The sequence below is a fragment of the Suricata suricatta genome, chromosome X (assembly GCF_006229205.1).
Source record: "Suricata suricatta isolate VVHF042 chromosome X, meerkat_22Aug2017_6uvM2_HiC, whole genome shotgun sequence".
NCBI classification, from domain to species: domain Eukaryota; kingdom Metazoa; phylum Chordata; class Mammalia; order Carnivora; family Herpestidae; genus Suricata; species Suricata suricatta.
The window spans coordinates 48,168,792-48,178,160 of record NC_043717.1 but is presented as its reverse complement, the minus strand read 5'-3'; positions in this window follow the sequence as shown (position 1 = coordinate 48,178,160).

Here is a 9,369-nt window from a genome sequence, read left to right as displayed (position 1 = left end):
TAGATGACTCAGTCAGGTAAGCACTGCACTGTGGCTCAAGTCATGAACTCGCAGTTCCTGGGTTTGGCCTGTATCCATCTCTGTGCTGACAGCTCAGAGTCTGGAGCTTGCTTCAGATTCTTTGTCCCTCTCACTCTGATCCTCATTTGTTTTGCTTCTTTCTTTAAAAATCCTTATTCATTATTTACTTTGATAGATACAGAGAGAGAGAGGGAGAGAGAATGAGAGAGACCAGGAGGAGGGCAGAGAGAGAGAGTGAGAGAGAGAGAATCCCAAGCAGGTTCTATGCTGTCAGAACAGAGGCCTTACATGGAATCTATCTCATGAACTGTCAGATCATGACCTGAGTTGAAATCAAGAGTTGGATTTTCTTAAATTTTTATGTTTATTTATTATTGAGACAGAGAGAAACAGAGCATGAGTGGGGGAGGGGAAGAGCGAGGGAGACACAGAATATGAAGCAGGCTCCAGGCTCTCAGCTGTCAGCATAGAGCTAAACGCGGGGCAGGAACTGGCGAACCATGAGATCATAACCTGAGACGAAGTTGGGTGCTTAACCGACTGAGCCACCCAGGGACCACAAGAGTTGGATGTTTTAATGTATTGTATAAATATATGGTATAAGTAAGGAATTTTACTTCATTTTTTGTATGTGTATTTATACTTGCCCCAGGATCATTTGTTGAAAAGACTATGCTTGTTATTAGATCTAATAGTTTTCAATAAATCCCTAGGATTATCTATATACAAGATCATGTTATCTGTTAATTTAGTTTTAACTGTTCTTATCCAATCTGGATGACTTTAATTTTAATATTTTGCCCAATTATTCTGATAGAAAATCCAGTACAATTTTGAATAGTAGTGGTAAGACTGAACGTCTTCTCTTGTTCTTTATCTTATTGCAAAAACAGTTTTGTACTATAATGATGATAAATAATGATAATATGGCTTACCACATTAACATATTTCCATATGCTAAGCCAACCTTGAGTTTCTGGAATAAATTCCACTTGACATTGTTTTTAATCCTTTTTATATATTGTTGATTCGGTTTTCTAGTATTTAGTTTAGCATGTTCCCATGTATATTCATAAAGGATATTAATTTGTAGTTTACATTCTTTTTTATGTCTTTAGTTTTGGCATCAGAGTAATACTGGGTTTGCAGAATGAGTGGGAAATGACCCCTCATCTTTTTTTTTCTGAAAGGATTTATGAGGGGCACCTGGGTGGCTCAGTCGGTTAAGCCTCCAACTTCAGCTCAGGTTATGATCTCACATTCGTGGGTTTGAGCCCCGCGTCAGGCTATGTGCTGACAGCTCAGAGTCTGGAGCCTGCTTCAGATTCTGTGTCTTCCTGTCTATCTGCTCTTCCCCCTCTCATGTTCTGTCTCTCTCTGTCTCAAAAATAAATAAAACAAACAAAAAGAAAGGATTTATGAGCTATTGGTTTTAACTCTATATAAATGTTTCATAAAATTAACCAGTGAAGCCATGTGAGCTGGGGCCTTTATTTGTAAGTTTTAAAATCTCTAAATCATTATCTTTATTATTCAAACTATGGAGATTTTTATTCTTTCTCGATGAATTTTTATTGTGTCTTTATAGAAATGTATTTCTTCTAAGTTAACTGATTTAATGTTATACAATTTCATAGCAATTTTCTCTGTATCCTTTTTATTTCTGTTAGACTTGGGAGATGAATCCTCTTTTAATCCTGATTTTAGTATTATATGTCTTTTCTTATCTATCTCTCATTATCTCTCTCCCCTCATCTATCTATCTGTTTATTAATGGACAATCTAAGAGTTTTTCCATTTTGTTGATATTGCCAAAGAACTAGCTTTAGGTTTTACTGATTGTCTCTTGTTTTTCTATTCTTTGTCTTCTTTAGTATACTCTTACCTTTATTATTTCTTTTATCCTGCTTGCTTTAGGTTTAGTTATCTCTTCTTTTTTCATATTCTTAAATACTTGTCAATTTAAGATGTTACAATTTTTTAGTTAGTTATAATCGACATATAACGTTATATTAGATTTTGGCATACAATGTAATAATTTGATGTTTTTATACACTACAAAATGATCACCACAATACGTCTAGTTACTATTCATCACAATACAATGTTACAAAAAATTTTTGATGAGAACTTTTAGGATTTACTCTCTTTTTAGCTTTTAATTATGGGCTATAATATTATTGACTATAGTCACCATGATGTGCATTACATCCTCATGACTTATTTATCTTATAGCTGGAAATTTACATGATTTTATGGAAGCATAATTAACATATAGCTTTATAATAGTTTCAGGTGTACAATATGAGACAACATTTCCATACATTCTCAGTGTACTCTTAATCCCCTTTATCTATTTCACCCACAATCATTCCTCCTGGCAACCACCAGTTTCTTCTCTGTATTTAAGTCTCTATTTTTTTTGTTTGTTTTTTCTTTGTTTATTGATTTGCTTGTTTCTTAAATTCCACATATGTGTGAAATCATATTGTGTATGTCTTTCTCTGACTCTACTTTCTGGGCCCAACCACATTGTTACAAATGGCAAGATTTTATCTTTTTTATGGTTGTACCAATTTACGTCCCCATCAACAGTGGGAAGTGCAACCTTTTCTCCAAATTTTTTCGAATGCTTGCTATTTTTTCTGTTTTTCATTTTAGTCATTCCGACAAGTGTAATGTGATATCTCCATATGGTTTTGATTTGAAGTTCCCTTATGATTAGTGAGGTTGAACATTTTTCCATGTGCCTGTTGGTCATCTGTATGTCTTCTTTGGATGAATGTCTTTTCAGTTCTTCAGCCCATTTTAATTGAATTATTTGTTTTTTTTTCAGTATTCTGGAATATATACATATATACAGTATTCTGCTGTATATATATAAGTATATATATATATATACACATATATATATATACTTATATGTATACATATTTTATCTTTGTATATTAACCTCTTACCAGATATATAATTGGAAAATATCTGATTCCATTCTGTAGGTTGCTTTTTTGATTTATTGATGGTTTTCTTTGCTGTGCAAAAGCTTTTTATTTTGGATTAGTTCCAATAGTTTGTTTTGTTTTTAATTACTAATTCTTTAATAGCTTAATTTTCCTTGCCTGAGGAGGCAAGAAAAAATATTTCGATAGCCAAGGTCAAAGATATTACTGCCTATGTTTTCTTCTAGGAGTTTCATGATTACAGGTGTCATGCTTAAGTCTATATTTCATTCTGAGTTTATTTTTTGAGTATGATGTAAGAGAGTGCTCGAATTTCATTCTTTTTCATATGGCTGCCCAGTTTTCCCAGCATCATTATTTCAAGAGACTTTCTTTTCACCATTGTATATTCTTGCTCCTTTGTCATAGATTAATGACCTTATAAGTGAGAGTTTATTTCTGGATTTTCTATCCTGTTCCACTAATCTATTGTCTATTTTTGTGCTGGTACCTTACTATTGTGCTTACTTCAGCTTTGCAGTATATCTTCAAATGTGGGATTGTATCCACGCCAGCTTTGTTATTTCTCAAGATTACCTTGGCTATTTGGGTCTTATGTAGTTCTTTTCAAATTTTAGGATTATTTGTTCTAGTTCTATGAAAAATACTGGGACTTTGATATCAATTGCATTACTTTTATAGATTATTTTTGGTAATTTGGAGGTTTTAACAATATTGGTTCTTCTAACCCATGAGTATGAAATAACTTTTTATTTGTGGCATCCTCAGTTTCTTTCATCAGTGTTGCATAGTTTTCAGGGTACTGGTCTTTTACCTCCTTGCTTAATTTGGTCCTTGGTATTTTATTCCTTTTGGTTCAATTATAAACGGAGTTCTCTTCTTTATTTCTCTTTCCACTACTTTATTAATAGTGTATAGAAATACAACTGAATTCTGCATACTAATTTTGTATTCTACCACTTAAATGAATTTGCATATCATTTTAGTAGCGTTTTTGGTGAAGACTTCAAGGATTTCAAAAAATATATGCCATCTGCTAATAATAAAAGTTTTACTTCTTCCTTACCAACTAAGATGTTTTTTTTTTAATTTCTTTACCTTACCTAATTGTTGTGGCTAGGTCTTCAGTACTATGTTGTATAAAAGTGGTGAGAGTAGACATCCTTGTCTTGTTCCTGATCTTAGGAAAAAGCTCTCAGATTCCCCCCATTGAGTATGATGCTAGCTATGGTATTTTCGTATATGGCCCTTATTATGATTAGGTATGCTTCCTCTAAACCTACTGTGTTGAGAGTTTTTTTTATCATAAATGGTTGTTGTACATTGTCAAATGCTTTGTAAAATGTTTTCTCTGCATCTACTAGAATTATCATAAGGATTTTATTATTTCTGTTGTTAATGTGATGTACTGTTAGTTAATTTGAAAATATTGAACCGCTCTTGCATCCAGGGAATAAATCAACTTGATTATGGTGAATACTTTTTCATGAATTATTGTATTTTGTTTACTAATATTTTTATAATAGTTTATTGTCAAATTGGTTTCCATATAACACCCAGTACTTCTCCCCACAAGTGCCCCCCACCATGACCATCACCCCCTCCCTGTCTCCCCCTCCTCTTTCAGTCCATGGTTCGTTTTCAGTATTCAGTAGTCTCCCTTGATCTGTGTCCCTCACTCTTCCCCGCTCTCTTTCCCCCTTCTTCTCCCCATGGTCCCCTGCCAGGTCTCTCCTGTTAGACCTATGAATGCAACCATATGGTATCTGTCCTTCTCTGCCTGACTTATTTCGCTTAGCATGACACCCTCAAGGTCCATCCACTCTCCTACAAATGGCCATACGTCATTCTTTCTCATTGTCATATAGTACTCCATTGTATATATATATATGACATCTTCTTGATCCATTCATCAGTTGATGGACATTTAGGCTCTTCCATTGATTTGGCTATTGTTGAAAATGCTGCTATGAACATTGGGGTACATGTGCTCCTATGCATCAGCACTTCTTTATTCCTTGAGTAAATCCCTAGCAGTGCTATTGCTGGGTCATAGGGGAGTTCTATGGATAGTTTTTTTAGGAGTCTCCACACTGTTTTCCAGAGCGGCTGCACCAGTTTGCATTGCCACCAACAGTGTAGGAGGGTGCCCGTCTCTCCACACCCTCGCCAGCATCTATAGTCTTTTGGTTTGTTCATTTTAATGACTCTGACCGGTGTGAGGTGGTATCTCAGTGTGGTTTTGATCTGAACGTCCCTGATGATGAGTGACACTGAGCATCGTTTCATGTGCCTGTTGGCCATCTGGATGTGCTCTTTGGAGAAGTGTTTATTCAGGTCTTCTACCCATTTATTCACGGGATCATTCATTTTTCGTGTATGAAGTTTAGTGAGCTCCTTGTATATTTTGGATACTAGCCCTTTATCTGATATGCCATTTGCCACTATCTTTTCCCATTCTGTCGGTTGCCTGTTAGTTTTTTTTTTTTTATTGTTTCCCTTGCCTTTCAGAAGCTTTTTATCTTGTTGAGGTCCCAAGAGTTCATTTTTGTTCTTGATTCCCTTGCCTCTGGGGATGTTTCGAGGAAGAAATTGCTGTGATTGAGGTCTAGGAGGCTATTTCCTGCTTTTTCCTCAAGGGTTTTTATGGTTTCCTGTCTCACATTCAGATCCTTTATCCATTTTGAGTTTCTTGTTGTGAATGGTGTCAGAACGTGGTCTAATTTCATTTTTCTACATGTTGCAGTCCAGCTCTCCCAACACCACATGTTGAAGAGGCTGTCTTTTTTCCATTGGACACTCTTTTCTGCTTTGTCAAAGATTAATTGGCCATATACATGTGGTTCCAGTTCTGGATTCTCTATTTTATTTTATTGGTCAAAGTATTATACATTATGATCAAGTGGGATTTATTCCTGGGTTACAAGGCTGGTTAAACATTCGAAAATCCATTAATGTGATACACCACATCAACAAAACAAAAGACAAAAATCATATGATCCTGTCAATAGATGCTGAAAAAGCATTTGACAAAATACAACATCCCTTCTTAATAAAAACTCTCGAGAAAGTTGGCATAGAAGGAACTTACTTAAACATCATAAAAGTCATTTATGGAAAGCCCACAGCCAATGTTATCCTCAATGGGGAAAAACTGAGAGCTTTCCCCCTGAAATCAGGGACACGACAAGGATGTCCACTCTCATCATTGTTGTTTAACGTAGTGTTGGAAGTCCTAGCATCAGCAATCAGACAACAAAAGGAAATAAAAGGCATCAAATCAGCAAAGAAGAAGTCAAACTTTCCCTTTTCACAGACGACATGATACTCTACATGGAAAACCCGATCGACTCCACCAGGAGCCTTCTAGAACTGATCTATGAATTCAGTAATGTTGCAGGATACAAAGTCAACGTACAGAAATCAGTTGCATTCTTATATACTAAAAATGAAGCAACAGAAAGAGAAAGCAAGAAACAGATCCTGTTCACTATTGCACGAAAAACCATAAAGTACTTAGCAATAAACCTAACCAAAGATGTAAAAGACCTGTATGCTGAAAAATATAGAAGACTTCGAAGGAAATTGAAGAAGACACAAAGAGATGGAAAAACATTCCATGCTCATGGATTGGAAGAATAAACATTGTTAAAATGTCATTATTACCCAAAACAATTTACCCATTCAATGCAATCCCATCAAAGTTGCCCCATCATTTTTCTCAAAGCTAGAACAAACTATCCTCAAATTGGTATGGATCCACAAAAGACCTGGAGTAGCCAAAGTCATATTGAAGAAGAAAACCAAAATAGGAGGCATCACAATCCGAGACTTTAGCCTCTACTGCAAAGCTGTCATCATCAAGACAGTATGGTACTGGCACCAAAACAGACACATAGACCAATGGACTAATATTTTGTTGAGGACTGTTTAATCTATGTTGATCAGATATATTTATCTGTAGTTTTCTTTTCTTTCCTTATTTTTTTTGTAGTGCTTTTCTGTGGTTTGATTTTAGGATAATTCCAACCTCATAGACTGTATTTGTAAGATTTCCTTTTCCTTGTCTTTTTTGAATAGTTTGAGAAGAAGATATAATAATTTTTTTAAAATTTATAATAGATAATTGTCAAATTGGTTTCCATATAACACCCAGTGCTTCTCGCAACAAGAGCCCCCTTCCATGACCATCACCCCTTTCCTCCCTCCCCCTCCCCGTTCAGTCCTTGACTTGCTTTCATTATTCAATAGTCACTCAGGTTTTGCGTTCCTCTCTCTCTCAACTCTCTTTCCCTCTTACCCAACCTCTGGTCCTCCATTAGGATTCTCCTGATCTCCTATTAGATGTATGAGTGCAAACATATGGTATCTGTCCTTCTCTGCCTGACTTACTTCACTTAGCATGACACCTTCAAAGTCCATCCACTTTGCTATAAATGGCCAGATTTCATTCATTCTCATTGCCATGTAATATTCCATTGTATATATATACCACTTCTTCCTGATCCATTCATCAGGTGATGGACATTTAGGCTCTTTCCATGTTTTGGTTATTGTTGACAGTACTGCTTTGAACATTGGGGTACATGTGCCCCTATGCATCAGCACTTCTGTATCCCTTGGGTAAATCCATAGCAGTGCTATTTCTGGGTCATAAGGGAGTTCTATGGATAGTGTTTTGAGGAACCCCCACACTGTCTTCCAGAGTGGCTGCACCAGTTTACATTGCCACCAAAAGTGTAGGAGGGTGCCCGTCTCTCCACACCCTCGCCAGCATCTATAGTTGCTTGATTTGTTGATTTTAGCCACTCTGACTGGCGTGAGGTGGTATCTCAGTGTGGTTTTGATTTGTGTTTCCCTGATTATTAGTGTTGTTGAGTATTCTTTCGTGTGCCTGTAGGCCATCTGGATGTCTTCTTTGGAGAAGTGCCTGTTTATGTTTTCTGCCCATTTCTACACTGGGTTATATGTTTTTTGGGTGTGGAGTTTGGTGAGTTCCTTATAGATTTTGTATATTAGCCCTTTAACTGATATGGCATCTGCCACTATCTTTTCCCATTCTGTTGGTTGTCTATTAGTTTTTTTGATTATTTCCTTTGCAGTGCAGAAGCTTTTTATCCTGAAGAGGTCCCAAGATTTCAGTTTTGCTTTCATTTCCCATGCCTTTGGGGATGTGTCAAGTAGGAAATTGCTGCGGTTGAGGACAAGGAGGTTTTTTCCTACTTTCTCCTTGAGGGTTTTTATGGTTTCCTGTCTCACATTCTGGTCTTTCAGCCATTTGAGTTTATTTTTGTGTATGGTGTCAGAAAGTGGTATACTTTCATTCTTCTGCATATTGCTATCCAGTTCTCCCAGCACCACCTGCTAAAAAGGTATCTTTGTTTTATCAAATACTCTTTCCTGCTTTGTCAAATATTATTTGACTGTACATTTGTGGACCCAGTTCTGGATTCTGTATTCTATTCCATTGGTCTTTGTACCTGTTTTTCTGCCAATACCATACTGTCTTTATGATGACAGCTTTGTAGTAGAGGCTAAAGTCTGGGATTGTGATGCCTCCTGTTTTGATTTTCTTCTTCAGTATTACGTTGGCTATTCAGGGTCTTTTGTGGTTCCATATGAATTTGAAAATAGTCTGTTCTAGCTTTGAGAAGAATGTTGGTGCAATTTTGAAGGGGATTGCATTGAATGTGTAGATTGCTTTGGGTAGTAATGAGATTTTCACAGTGTTTATTCTTCTGATCCATGAGCATGGAATGTTTTTCCATTTCTTGCTGTCTTCTTTATTCTCTTTCGTAAGTTTTCTATAGTTTTCATCATGTAGGTCTTTTACATCCTTGGTTAGGTTTACTCCTAGGTATTTCATGTTTTTTCATGTAATCATGAATGGGAACAGTTTCTTGATTTCCCTTTCTGCACCTTCATTATTGGTGTATATGAATACAACTGATTTCTGTACATTGATTTAGTACCCTGCAACTTTACTAAATTCATATATCAGTTCTAGAAGGCTTCTGCTGGAGTCTGACAGGTTTTCCATGTAGAGTATCATGTCATCTGCGAAAAGTGAAAGTTTGACTTTTTCATTGCCAATTCTGATGCCTTTTATTTCCTTTTGTTGTCTGATTTCTGATGCTAGAACTTCCAGCACTATGTTAAACAACAGTGGTGAGAGTGGACACCCCTGTTGTGTTCCTGATCTCACAGGAAATCTCTCAGTTTTTCCCCATTGAGGATGATATTAGCTGCAGGCGTTTCATAAACTGCTTTTATAATGTTTAGATAAGTTCCTTCTATTCAGACTTTCTCAAGGGTTTTTATTAATAAAGGGTGCTGTATTTTGTCTAATGCTTTTTCTGCATCTATTGACAGGATCATACGATTTTTA